General features: G+C 47.1%; 1 protein-coding gene across 10 annotated transcripts in view; it reads right to left on the minus strand.

Moving 5' to 3' along the window:
* The window catches only part of DAB1 (DAB adaptor protein 1), a 996,155-nt gene extending 986,396 nt beyond the window's left edge, over positions 1 to 9,759 (minus strand). For all 10 annotated transcript variants that reach the window (XM_068239411.1, XM_068239410.1, XM_068239407.1 and 7 more), the window contains exon 1: positions 9,487 to 9,759. The gene's annotated coding sequence lies outside the window, so the exon portion shown is untranslated. The remainder of the gene's footprint in view (positions 1 to 9,486) is intronic.
* Positions 9,760 to 14,895: the final 5,136 nt, after the last annotated feature.

A 14,895-nucleotide genomic window follows, 5' to 3' on the forward strand; every position in this document is an offset into this window, starting at 1 on the left:
TCAATGACACATTCATTGCAGTATGCCAAAGCTAAAATCTATGAACTATTGACCCTTTTCTGCTCCCAGAAGCCATTTTCTGCCAGGAAAGCTTTTATGGCTGCAATTTCTTATCAGTGATAGTCCCACCCGGTCCCGACCCAGACAGAAACTGTCACTTGCATACCCAGGCCCGGATTTACTTCACAGGAGCCTATAGGCACAGATGTCCTGGCACCTTGGACTTGTCCCCGCCGGACAGCACCGCAAGTGTGCTGGTTTTCCCTGCTGTCACGTCTCCCTTACTTCCTTTTGCCCTTTATAGGCAGTTACAGATATCCCTTAGCATTAGGTAGCCAGATGTGCCCTCAGAATTAAGTGGTAGGGTAGCTAAAAGTGCCTCCCGACTGAAGGGAGATCTCATCAGTGGGATGCTGAGAGCTGGGTGAGTACCCTCTCATTTACGCTCTGCTTGAGACTTTTGCATAGGGAAAGAGGGAGGGAGGTGCTCAGGGAGGGGAGTGAGCCACCTTTCCATCATCAGGCGACTGTAGGCACGTGCCTACAGTACCTTATGGTAAATCCAGCCCTGTACATACCTGATTTTTAACTCTTCCAGGCAGAGAAAGTAAAAACGGAACATAGTCTAGTTACTTGTGTAGTTCACACTGTACATACACGTCTGTTTCATCATGTCACATGTCACCTCGTGTGTCCTTTAAGGAGGCATAGCAAAGGCATTGAAACACATATATTAATGCTTGAAAAAAGATGACAACAGACAAGAAGGAAATAGGTAAGTTTGGTAAATGAACAGTAATGGACACCAATGGAAACTTCCATGGAATATAAATTTGGCTCCCAAATTAACTCAAATATGAAATATTGGGTTCAATTTTGACCAACGCTACCCAGCTCCAGTTTCTGCTGCATAGGATAGACTATAAAGGCCCCTGATGCCTGGGAGACTTTGCCTTGGAAATTGCCTTGGACGGCAACTCTCTGTGATTTATCGATAGGATTTGTTGGTTGAACACTAACAAATATTCATATTTCTGTAGCTACAAATCACTTTCCGTTAGCAATTAGTACCTAACAATAGAAACTAGATAGGCAGCATCTGTCACAGTGATAAATCTCAGTATCCAGCAAATCTACACATTAGCAAATGAGAGACTTCATAAACAGAGGCTGTTGTGACAGTTTGATGCAGTGATATGGACGGAGGTAAACTGCCATAACACTGCCACTCAGCCCTAGAGGCAAACAGCACAAAATGGAACCTTTAGCTAATGGCAGCTAACTGAATCCAAAATCCTGCAGGATTGATTTATCAAGACAGGTACAAAAAAAAAGAAGGCTAGTGACCAATTAGAATTCTTGTTTCATTTAGCATCTATTCTAAATCCTGGTACACCCTTTCAATTATGATTGGCCAGTCACTGACCAATTTTACCACCTCTATTTAGTATGAGGATCAACAGATATTAGGGTTAATTCACTATCACTATAGCTCTCCTCACTGCACGCTTAGCGTGCCTTATCAGTGTTAACATGCCTTGTCAGAGTTAGCATGCCTTGTCAGAGTAGCATAGTGAGCACTACGAACTTATGCCTGCTATTTGGCAATGGCAAGAGCTCCACCCGTCCTGCCCTGAGCCCCCTCCAATCACTTTAAAGGACATTATCCCCGCAGTTTGATTGGCCCAATAGCCTGTCTGTCACTTGACAGGAAACTTGGCAGGCAGCCTATTGGGCCATTCAAACATCATAGCATTGCTGCCATGGCAGCACCAAACTTTGGCGCTGATGCCAGGCACTGATGTTACCTGCTTCATATGGGCACCCAGCCCACCCTCAAGTTTCACATATGCATGTGGTGGATTATCCAGCGGCATGAGAGCCCAGAGCAGTACAATTGCATGGCACCATTATCCCATGCATATTACCCTGCAGTAGAGTGCGCTGACAAGGTAATATACATAGCTCTGCCTGCAGCCAGTGACGTGCTCCATGCTGGACAGGAAGTACATCACAGACGTTTTGTTGCTCTGCACCTGTGTGCAATGTCGTAATCAGCATTTACCCTTAGGCCTGGTTCACAATAGCATTTTTTTCCAGACCAGAAGCGGAATGTATACTGTACAAATGGAACGGATGCAAAAGGATCCAATGTTAACCTATTGGACCGTTCACATGCGTTCGTTGGTACAGATCCGTTGCGTATGTTCCGCTCCACGGACCAAAAAAATGCTGCAGGCCTAAGCTTGCAGCTGAAAAGAAAAAAAATGCTGTTGCATTGGGGGCAATGGGGAACAGAACGTTTCTTCACACTAGTGAAGAAACAAATTGTTCAGAGGGCATCCACGGGGTCTGGGGGAATGTGGGGATGATAACCTGAGCGGCGGGAGCGTGAAGGAGGGAGCAGCAGCCGGGCGGGTGGGTGAGCGAGGGTGAACCGGGCCTTAAATACATACCTAAAGGCCAGCAGTAGAGGCTTCCGTCTTCTTCTGCATCATGTGACTACATGACATGCCATGTGACTAGTCACAGGACGCGCTGTGTAGTCACACAGCGCAAGAGGAAGAAGCCTCTACTGCTGACCTTTAGGTATGTATTTAATGGCAAACGGAATGAAAACCGATCCAATGGAACGGTGATCAGATCCGTTTTAACGATCCGTTTGCCAGTGTGCACAGAGTCATCCGGATCCGCTTACCAGATCCGTTTGGCTAATTTTTCTGATGTAAACTGGACCTTACTGCGTCGCCTTATACTTGCATTGCTGCACAATCCGGGTGGTAGGTATATATTACAGCAACGCACTGCAGTTTGCTTCTGTCTGGCGTTGATGTGGCTACTTCCGTCGCATTGTGTCGCCAATGTAATTCCCCATTGCTTTACACTGCACTTGTGACAAGCTGCGGCGAGGGAGAGTACCGCAACCGCAACGCTATATGACGTAATATGTGTGAAAGTAGCCTAAACCCAAGTGAGAAGTAATAGTGCATGCAATTTCTGGTGCTACATTAATGAGCAAAAATGGTGAGTGATATGCAGATTAAAAAGGAACTCCAGTGACACATCGTAGAATGTGGTAAATTATTCAGGATACCCATTTTTACATAAATTATCCTGGTTTCAGCATCAAAACCACTTCATATAGCTATGTATTGCTGTATGTTGGTATGTAGCCCCGCCCTCGCAGTGATGTCACAGCCTATTGTGTTAAAGTGAACCTCCAGACTAAAAATCTACTCAGCAGCACTGAAAAGGCTTGGTGTTTCTTCAACAGACAGCATTGGAACTTTGTTTTTCTTACCAAAGCCTCATTTTTAGCTGCACAGAAGAAAACTGCCCGGGCATTTTTCCCCTGATGCTGTGCAAAGCATGATGGGGTTTCTGATGTTGTTGTTCTCGTTCTGCTGTTTTGGCGCAAATTTGTTTTTTATATTTTGAATTTGAGATTTGAAGCCTAGCACATGCAGCTGGGAGGAGTAATCAGGACACAGGACAGTTGGAACTGTGTCTCATGCTCCGTCACCTCCTTTCAACCAAAAAGATGGCTGCCACCATGAAAAAGATGGCTGCCCCCATGAAATCACAAACATTTGCCTGTTTTTGTTTTTTTTTTAAAAAAAGGGTCGGTAAGAGATTATATTACATATCTATTTTAATTAATATAACTAATGGAACTTAATGACAGTATTTTTGTTTAGGCTGAAGTTCCCCTTTAAGCTATGTGGAATTCTCCTCCCAGAGCATTCTGGGAAAAAGGTGCTGCTGGCTTTGGAACACACAGTAACAAACATTCTGCGGTGATACAGCTGCCAGCAGTAAAGTTGTGGCCACCTATGATACATTTCAGAATGTAAATCTGGGTGAGGAAAGATATTACAATGGTCAAATACTGACAACATTTATAATATTGTAAAAAAAACAAGCAATTTTATTCAGTAAGGTTCCTCTTAAATGGCGATTGAATGCATATTATGAACGGGCCAATCCAGTGGCGTAGTAATAGGGGGTGCAGAGCCCACCCCTCAAACATAGTATTAGCTCTTTATTGGTCCTGTGCTAATAATATTCACTTCTATAGTGGATTTGAATAGTAGTACACATTAACACACAGTTTCCAATCCCTTTCTTGCACCTCTGACACTGTGGTTGTCCTTAATTGGTTTTGGTATGGTGTATCAATTGTTATCTACAGAATGCTTGGGGGGCCCCAATGCTAAACTTGCACTGGGGCCAACAGCTTCTTAGTTATACCACTGGGCCAATCAAAATCAACAAGACGTGCATTTGATTGACTCTATTCCAAGCTGCATGCGATCTGCATAAAATTTTCATGCAAGTGTGAATAAATTGCACCTCATTCACCATCTGTACACATGAGGCATCTCGTACTCTTCTCCCTCTTGACACAATTTTTTTTTAATGATGTTTAATTATTCAGAACTGTAGTCTAGTCTGGCTACGAGACAGCAACTGATTAATATAAAGCAAATTGTGGTTTTGTATTATGAATGAGGATTTATATGGTACGGGTAACTTAGATTTTTAATTAAGACCCTTGAATAATAAGTAATCTAGTGGAAAGACATGATTCAGCCATACACGGTTCTTAGGCACGGCCATCACCAATGATTTGAGGTGGGGGGAGAATGCCACCAAAACCCTGAGGAAGGTTCAGCAAGGTTGCTCTTCCTGAGACAACTGAGGAAGTTTGGAATATCCCGAGAACTGATGACCAGTTTCTTCACTCCCGCCATCAAATCTATCCTATGCTCTATCCTCTGACCCCACCCACCCCGGCAGTCGCTACTTCAACCATCTACATGTAGGCCACCGCTACAGATCGATACCCACCAAAACCACCAGGAACAGGAACATCTTCTTCCCAGGGCTGTCCTTCTCCTTAACTCAAGCTGCCATCCCTGCAAAACCCCCTAGCTTCCCATACTCCACTCATTCATCCTTTGCACTGCCGATTCTGACAACTGAGGAAGTTTGGAATGTTACGGTGACCATCTTTAACACTGCCACCATCTCATCTATCCTCTGCTCCTCTATTGTTGTCTGGTACGCAGGTGCAACCGCAAGCAACAGGCTCAAACTTCAAACAGGTATCAACACTGTGGAGAGGAATATCGGGTTGCCACTGGACGTCCTACACACCTCCAGGGAAACAGGATAGTGAATGACTCCACCCACCCTGGCAGTCGCTACTTCAACCGCCTCCCTTTAGGCCGCCGCTACAGATCCATCCCCACCAAAACCCCCGGGCACAGGTAGACCTTCTTCCCCCAGGCTGTCCTTCTCCTGAACTCAAGCTCCCACCCCTGCAAAATCCCCTAGCTTCCCATACCCTCCATGCAGCCTTTGCACTGCTGATTCTGACTGTATCTTCTTTCTATGCCTGAAATGTCTATACATCTGTACTCAACAGGAGCGTTGCTGGGATCCTAAGAGATCCGGGGCACTTTTGGGCACTCCAGCTGAAAAATGGGTGTGGCCATGGGTGGAGCAAAATTTACATGAACTTAACAGCAGCCTAAGTAGGCTTGCCCAGCAAAATGTTGGATGAAGCTCCCCTCTCCATGAATACAACCCCCCCCCCCCCCCCCCAAAAAAAAAAAAAAAAAAAAAAAAACCAAACAAACAGCATATCACATAAATAGGCAGAGCTACCTGGCTTCTGTGCAGGCTGGTTAGGCTTTCTGCTCGGCGATCGGGCCTGCTGCCAGCTCCACCCCCATAGCATTCCATGGCCTTCTAGTGGACCCCTTCCCATACTCCCATGGGAGTCCTATTGAGGCACCACAACTCCCAGCATGCCCCCACAGAACAACCACAGCTCCCTGCATTCCCCCCTAAAGGCATCACAGCACCTAGCATGGCATCACAGCACCCAATATTCCCACATAGATGCACCATAGAACCCAGCATACCCACCATTGCCATGTTCTGTGGTGCCTTGCTGGGTGCTATGGTGCCTCTGTGGGGCATGCTGGGTGCTGTGGTGCCTCTACTCTGCCTGGTGGACATCCCAGGCACCCCAGAATAGATCCAGGCCACTGGTCTTTGGGGCTAGCAACGCCCCTGGTACTCAATGTCTTTTAATTTCACTATAATCAATGCCGTGTGTACCAATTATAATTCTGGGTGTGAGAACTGTCATACTTGGCGAATAAAGCTCATTTTGGGCTGTGTAGTTATTGTGTTCTTTGATCTTCCTCAAAACAGATGAAAACACTGACACCTATGAGCATGTGTAATATCATCAGCCCCACTCCCCCATAGAAAGCCACCAATAAACACATGGCATCTTTACTATCCAGTATCCTTTGTTTGGTCTCTCTGAAACTGGCTCCTCCCTCCGGACATGGCAGCCCGCTGCAGAGGGTGGAAAGAGAGCAGATAAAGGCATAAACTGGAACACAGTATAAACATTTACATATTTTAATAAGCAGCATTTAACATGGTACCACAGAGTCCCCTATAATCAGTTTCAGATTTGCCCTGTTATTGATGAACCACCCACTGAAAGCTACAGGGGACTTTCACCTATGTCAACTTTGACATGAAGAAGTGTAAACTACCAAATTACATTAAAAGTGTTTATTGACATATCCGTATGCCATATACAATGCGTTGCAAGCCACAGAATATTTAAAGTGGATGCTCCCTCCAAGCCACCCACTCATCAAAGGACTGGTGGGGAGGATATATTTCCCTTCAAGGGTCAAGAACAGCACTTAATTGAATCATTGTCTTCCTTATTCCAGAAAATGTTGTGAATAAAGTTCCACTTTAACCAGTCAAGGGCAATCTGACTGCTCCAAGCTGCTGGACATGTCCAAATTTCAGCAGCCATACAAGTTGATAGGGCACCCAGGCCATAGCACCAGTGAGTCATGCCAGGCTATCCAAAGTGCTTGGTTTACCCTGCAGTCTTAAATAGAACCTTCAAATGGATGCTCCCACACTGTATGGCTGCATTTCAGTTCAAACACAGCATTGTCTCTTGCAGTAGAACCAGTGTGTAGCCCAGAATTCACAGAATGGCATCCTCCATCCGATACTTCACACACTCCAATATCCCTGCTATTACAATGTTGAATTATTCAATGCTACTCTTGCAGTTCTATGTATTTTGCCCTTATAAAAAAAGACCCCTACAGCTCAGTAAAATTACATTTAGCAGCCTACTATTTTCCACGGCTCTCTGTGAACCATCCACAGAAATAAATATCCATGACTAGATAATACTGGAGAGAGTCATGCATAAAGAGAACCTATTTCACAAAGCAATTGTGGTTGGAGGCACCACCTGCAAGCTGGCTTTCCTACAATTAAGCATCTCAGTCTAGATTCCAGGCATCTCGGAGCATCTTGGATATTGGACAGGAAGATCCCCTGGGCCTGCCTTTTCAAATTGTCTTGTTACGTGAAACGAGAGCAGCTAGGAGAAGAGCCGACAATCCCAGAATGAGTGCAAGAATCAGATTCTACAACATTGAAACATCGATACACAATCCAAGCTCAGGACAGACTTCACCGTGGGCTGCAGGTACTCAATGAGGATTTATTAAAAGTTCCACCATACGTCCTTGCAATATCTTGGCTGTATCCTGTACCTTAACCAATATTTCCGACAACTGTGACCTGTTGCAAGGCCAAGGAATAAAAAATAACACCATACCTTCTCATATCAACAATCTTCCTATACCTCTTTTTTTTCTAGCACATCTCCTATAATGTCCAAATGTAACGCCAAACCAACATAATCAACACTATCGTGGAAGGAGATGGAAGGAATGGCTACTGCTCTCAATCCTTGGCTCACTTAAGCAATTTTTCTGCCTGTGCTTATTCACGGTCTTGGCTGTGCCACTGAAGACCTGCTGTAACATGGCTTTTTAAATAACGTGGCAGACCAAAAAGCCCAGTAAAAAATGATGGCTAGACGAGAGCTAAAGTTGCAAACACCAGAACCCAAAAAATAAACCCCTTTCCCATTCCAAGATGACATAGCTACAGCCATCGAAGAACTGCAAGCCCCATCATGCCTGCCCTTTGCTTGCAGCTGCTCAGTGGATGTAGGCATGCATACATGTGTGCAATACAAATATTTTACAAGATCCAGCCAGCAGAGTATGGAAACCAGAAGATACGGAGAGGCTAATAAGCATTGAATTTCAAGAGATGGCAAACACCAGGCAGCGTTAAGACAATTTAAAACCAAGCCAATGATATAACTGAAGGGAAGGATCATGCTTCTTCTGGTTGGTTTTAGTGACAGAAGACACAGGAGGAAAAATTGCAAATCAGAACCATTTTCATCTTGACATGTGCTTGTAGATCCAACATTTTGCAGGTCCATCTGGCTTAGGCTGAGCCGAGAGCTGCCTTTGGCTCGCCAATATTTCATACATTCTCTAATACAATATAACCCTTGCTATATACATCATACAGCAATTAGATGGGGGGATCTCGCTCTGCGATAGCAGTGCACAAATCCATCTTTCCCATGCACAAGCCATCCCGAGGATGGTCTACTTAATTACACGCTGTCAGAGGAACTGGCTGGAGGATTTTTGAAGCAAGATTCTGCAGCGTGGCAGAAGCTAAGCTTCTGTGTCTGTCTCCTATCTACATGATCCAGTACCTGTAGCTAAACCTAACAACCTCCACCCTTTTAAATATTCATTACCTTCATAACTAGCCTTGCATACGGCAAGTTAGCCTATGCAGGCAACAGCCAGGATATTGCACCGATAAAAGTAATAGATGGCTTGTACAGCGGTGGCTCCCTGATTCTTACAGAACTGGAGTCACCACATTCTATAGGGGCAGAGAAGAGAGGATATTGGAAGAGGCACTACTGCTATAGCGTGCATCAAGATCACAGTACATCGGGCAAACCCAAATTAGCTCAATCCCTTATTCCAGTCACATATGTAGACAGATACATTAGAAAGATGATATGCAGGTTGGCCTGGGTTAGTGGAGGGGAGGAGGGGGGGGGGGGAGGTAGAATTTGATTGAAAGTGGACAGTGCAGAGGGAAGGAGGGGGGTAGGGAGGAGGGGGGTAGGGCATTGGGGATTTAAATAAATAAAAGTTTTCACTGGTGAGATCGCAATGGCAGAACGCAATGTGACATTCAGGAGGATTAATGGGTCTTCTCTCTACAGATGGACTCAGTTTGGATTTTGGTGATTGATTTAAGACCTCGGTGCCTTTGCTAAGTCTCCTGTTAAGAGTCCCTTTGCCTTGTGCGTTAGAAGGTGCATGGGGGTGGGGGGAGTATTAAAAAAAATCCCCCCTCTACTCTTTTCCATTCTGGCTTCGGCATTAAAGGACAGGAGACATTGCAGACATAAAATGCATCCCCCCTCCAATCCATGTCACCCACTTCCCCCCAGCATCAGCATTAAGCAGAGTGTCCCCCTCAATCCATTCCCACCATGACTGCAATCAGGATATGCATTCCCCCTACCTTACACAGGATGCTCTGCTAGGAACACCGGCCAGTCCTCTTGTTGCATCAGTTGACTCTTTTTCCTCCCCTTTTTAATAGGAGATTTTAAGGATCCAGGCTGTGTCCACCCTTGTCCTGGTAGAAAGAGCTTCTTTAGAGCCAAGAGGAGCAGCCAGGCATCCCCCACATAGAAAATCCTCAGCAGTTTCGGTCCAGTGAGAACAGCAGCAGCAGGAGAAGCAGCAGCAGCAGCAGCACAGGCACCTCAATCACAGCATCAGCATCAGCAGCAGAGGCTGTACCGGCTCCTCTGCAGGCCACATCTCTCATAGCTTATGCATCACTACCGCATTCCTCCTAATAGGGACGCCCTGCCAAGATGCTGCTGTTGCTGCCACTGCTACTGCTTCTCTTCCTCTGTGCGGCCAAAAGGCAGCAGCAATGTCCCCTGAGGAGGGGTCCTGGCATCTAGCAAAGGCAAGGGCAAGCTGGCAGCTTATTGGACTTGTTTTCCTGGCTGGGGCAAGTAAATCCAGCTGGCCCAGATAATACAGCATAAGTGGCTCTAGGTTCCCCTGCACAGTCAGTGTAGAGTGGTCTTTAACCCTTCCCAGTAGCAGCTGTTGCAGTAATCCCAGGCAGCCCAGCTGTCAATCATTGCTGGTTCTAGCACTTATTATTGTTGTCTGTCCTTAAAGTAGGTCTGTCATCAAAATCCAACTTCTCATGAATCGATAGGGCACATCACCGTCACCATTCACATTATTATTTTGAGTTAAAAAAAAAAATCTTCTTTATCACTGTTTTGATGCAATGGAAAGTCATTCATTTTAAAGGGGAACTGAAGTAAGAGGTATACGGAGGCTGCCATATTTATTTCCTTTTAATCAATACCAGTTGCCTGGCAGTAGTGTTGGGCGAACATCTAGATGTTCGGGTTCGGGCCGAACAGGCCGAACATGGCCGCGATGTTCGGGTGTTCGACCCGAACTCCGAACATAATGGAAGTCAATGGGGACCCGAACTTTTGTGGTTTGTAAAGCCTCCTTACATGCTACATACCCCAAATTTACAGGGTATGTGCACCTTGGGAGTGGGTACAAGAGGAAAAAAAAATTTAGCAAAAAGAGCTTATAGTTTTTGAGAAAATCGATTTTAAAGTTTCAAAGGGAAAACTGTCTTTTAAATGCGGGAAATGTCTGTTTTCTTTGCACAGGTAACATGCTTTTTGTCGGCATGCAGTCATAAATGTAATACATATAAGAGGTTCCAGGAAAAGGGACCGGTAATGCTAACCCAGCAGCAGCACACGTGATGGAACAGGAGGAGGGTGGCGCAGGAGGAGAAGGCCACGCTTTGAGACACAACAACCCAGGCCTTGCATGAGGACAAGAAGCGTGCGGATAGCATGCTTTGTACCACCATGCAGTCATAAATGTAATAAAGATAAGTGGTTCAATAAACAGGGACCACGCGGCAACGCTAACCCAGCAGCAGCACACGTGATGGAACAGGAGGAGGCGCAGGAGGAGAAGGCCACGCTTTGTGAGACACAACAACCCAGGCCTTGCATGAGGACAAAAAGCGTGTGGATAGCATGCTTTGTACCGCCATGTAGTCATAAATGTAATAAAGATAAGAGGTTCAATAAACAGGGACCACGCGGCAACGCTAACCCAGCAGCAGCAGCAGCAGCAGCACACGTGATGGAACAGGAGGAGGCGCAGGAGGAGAAGGCCACGCTTTGTGAGACACAACAACCCAGGCCTTGCATGAGGACAAAAAGCGTGCGGATAGCATGCTTTGTACCGCCATGTAGTCATAAATGTAATAAAGATAAGAGGTTCCATAAACAGGGACCGGCAACGGTAACCCAGCAGCAGCAGCAGCAGCAGCAGCACACGTGATGGAACAGGAGGAGGCGCAGGAGGAGAAGGCCACGCTTTGTGAGACACAACAACCCAGGCCTTGCATGAGGACAAAAAGCGTGCGGATAGCATGCTTTGTACCGCCATGTAGTCATAAATGTAATAAAGATAAGAGGTTCCATAAACAGGGACCGGCAACGGTAACCCAGCAGCAGCAGCAGCAGCAGCAGCAGCACACGTGATGGAACAGGAGGAGGCGCAGGAGGAGAAGGCCACGCTTTGTGAGACACAACAACCCAGGCCTTGCATGAGGACAAAAAGCGTGCGGATATAGCAGCAATGCTTTTTGCCGCCATGCAGTCATAAATGTAATACAGATGAGAGGTTCAATAAACAGGGACCGGAAACGCTAAACCATCCCAGATGTTCATCGGTCATGTTACTTGGTTGGGGTCCAGGAGTGTTGCGTAGTCGTTTCCAATCCAGGATTGATTCATTTTAATTTGAGTCAGACGGTCTGCATTTTCTGTGGAGAGGCGGATACGCCGATCTGTGATGATGCCTCCGGCAGCACTGAAACAGCGTTCCGACATAACGCTGGCTGCCGGGCAAGCCAGCACCTCTATTGCGTACATTGCCAGTTCGTGCCAGGTGTCTAGCTTCATGCCCGGTTTCAGGTCCAGCGGTGCCAGCCACAAATCCGTCTGTTCCTTTATTCCCCTCCAAATTTCCTCCCCTGTGTGCTGCTTATCCCCAAGGCAGATCAGCTTCAGCAACGCTTGCTGACGCATGCCAACAGCTGTGCTGCACTGCTTCCACGATCCTACTGCTGCTGGTGCTGGGTTAGCATTTCCGGATGAGGTACAGCTTTGAGATGCGTTGGAGGAGAAGGAGTCAGAGAGGTAGGTGCTGCTGTTGTTATTCAGCTGTTTGCGGCGTGGGCAACACCCGCGCCGTAGCAGGTGAGGAATCGCTGCCAGGCTCCACAAGGTTCACCCAGTGCGCGGTAAGGGAGATGTATCGACCCTGGCCGAACGCACTCGTCCAGGTGTCAGTGGTGAGGTGAACCTTGCAGGCAACGGCATTCTTCAAGCTTCGGGTTATTTAGCTGACCACGTGCTCATGCAACTCAGGCACTGCAGAGCGCGCAAAGTGGTAGCGGCTGGGAACAACGTAACGTGGGATGGCCACTGACATCATGCCCTTGAAGCTGTTTGTCTCCACCACTCGATATGGCAGCATTTCGCAGGCCAGAAGCTTGGCTATGCTGGCTGGCTGTTACTGCCACGGCCCGGGGGTCATTTGCTGGCAATTTCCTCTTGTGCTCAAACATCTCAGAGACAGACAACTCAACCGTAGCGCTGCACACCGAAGGGCTGTTGGTTGTTGTGTTTGATGAACACTGGGAGACCTCAAGAGCACTAGTCCGGAAAGTGACAGTGTCAGCATCGTCTGATGTTTGTGAATGTTGTGAACCACGCAATGGCTGGGCTACTGCTGCTGCTGAGGCGGGTCTGGTGGTGAGTCTGGTGAACCCAAGGGAGGCAGTGTTGCTGGTGGTACCCTGTCCTGCCGCGTTTGCCCACAGAGTGGGATGTTTGGATAGAATGTGGCGGCTCATGCTGGTGGTGGAGAGGTTGTTAATACTTTTCCCCCTGCTCAGGCGGGTCTTGCACACCTTGCAAATCGCCATGGTAACATCCTCAGTGCAGTCTTCAAAGAAAGCCCAGACTTTAACTGGCTGAGGACTCGGACCTCGTGCGTGATGTGCTGGTGCTGCTTAACCCACTGCTGGACGCTTGAGAGGTCATCCAAGTAATTATCTGGTCCTGTTCTTTTGGATCTGTGAGGGTTGTTGTCCTGGACAACATGGGCAGTATTGAGTGGGTTTTCTTGGGTGCTCCCCTGTGGCCTGTACGTGAACCGTCAGGGGAAACACCTCTTCCCTTGCCCCTCCCTCTTTCACCGGATTTCTTCCTCATTTCACTTATCCTTAAAGTACACGCTGACTGGCAGCAGTACAGTGGCAGTACAGAAATGCTATACAGTGGTGGGTGAGCGGTGTACCACTATTGTCAGCAGTGACACAGAGCACAATGCTATACAGTGGCGGGTGAGCGGTGTACTACTGTTCCCAGCAGACACAGAGTGGAAGTAAACACAATGCTATATAGTGTGGCTGAGCCGTGTACACAGAGTGGCATTAAACACAATGCTATATAGTCTGCTATATAGTCACCCCGAACAGGGTGATGTTCTGCAGAACCCGAACAGTGGCAAACACTGTTCGCCCAACACTACTGGGAGGGAACGCAGATTTTAGTACCTAAACACACGATACAACATGTTTTCCGGGGTCGGACTCTGAGGCACATACAGATGGTCCCGATCATCATCCTCATCATACAACTCTTCTCCTGAGTCTGACCCACCCACCACCTCTGCCACCCCAACATCCCCAGACACAGACCCCTCATCGTCCTCAACATTAACTTGGGATGCTGGCCTGAGCCAGACCTCCTCCTCCACATCAGGCCCCATCATCTCCTCAATGGCAGCCCTCATTAATCGCTCTGGCGACGGACTGATGGACACAACGTTCTCCTCCGGGGAGGGCTGCTGCTGACCACTGGCTGCTGGGGTGGATGTTATAGCTTGCGTGGGGCGTTGGCTGTTGCTGTTGTTGGGAGTGCTGCTCACAGCGGAGGTCTCTGGGGAACTCATGTTGAGCTCATATAGTGGTTGACGGTGAGTGGAGTATTACTGATCCCAGCAATATACACACTGACTGGCAGAGTACGCAATGCTATATAGTGTGGCTGAGCGGTGTACACAGAGTGGCAGTAAACACAATGCTATATAGTCTGGCTGAGCGAGCGGTGTACTACTGTTCCCAGCAGAATCAGAGTGGCAGTAAACAATGGTATATAGTCTGGCTGAGCGGTGTACACAGAGTGTCAGTAAACAATGGTATATAGTCTGGCTGAGCGAGCGGTGTACTACTGTTCCCAGCAGAATCAGAGTGGCAGTAAACAATGGTATATAGTCTGGCTGAGCGGTGTACACAGAGTGTCAGTAAACAATGGTATATAGTCTGGCTGAGCGGTGTACACACAATGCTATATAGTCTGCTATATAGTGTCAGTAAACAATGGTATATAGTCTGGCTGAGCGAGCGGTGTACTACTGTTCCCAGCAGAATCAGAGTGGCAGTAAACAATGGTATATAGTCTGGCTGAGCGGTGTACACAGAGTGTCAGTAAACAATGGTATATAGTCTGGCTGAGCGAGCGGTGTACTACTGTTCCCAGCAGAATCAGAGTGGCAGTAAACAATGGTATATAGTCTGGCTGAGCGGTGTACACAGAGTGTCAGTAAACAATGGTATATAGTCTGGCTGAGCGGTGTACACACAATGCTATATAGTCTGCTATATAGTGTCAGTAAACAATGGTATATAGTCTGGCTGAGCGAGCGGTGTACTACTGTTCCCAGCAGAATCAGAGTGGCAGTAAACAATGGTATATAGTCTGGCTGAGCGGTGTACACAGAGTTTCAG

This window comes from Hyperolius riggenbachi, chromosome 6 (assembly GCF_040937935.1).
Source record: "Hyperolius riggenbachi isolate aHypRig1 chromosome 6, aHypRig1.pri, whole genome shotgun sequence".
Taxonomy (NCBI): domain Eukaryota; kingdom Metazoa; phylum Chordata; class Amphibia; order Anura; family Hyperoliidae; genus Hyperolius; species Hyperolius riggenbachi.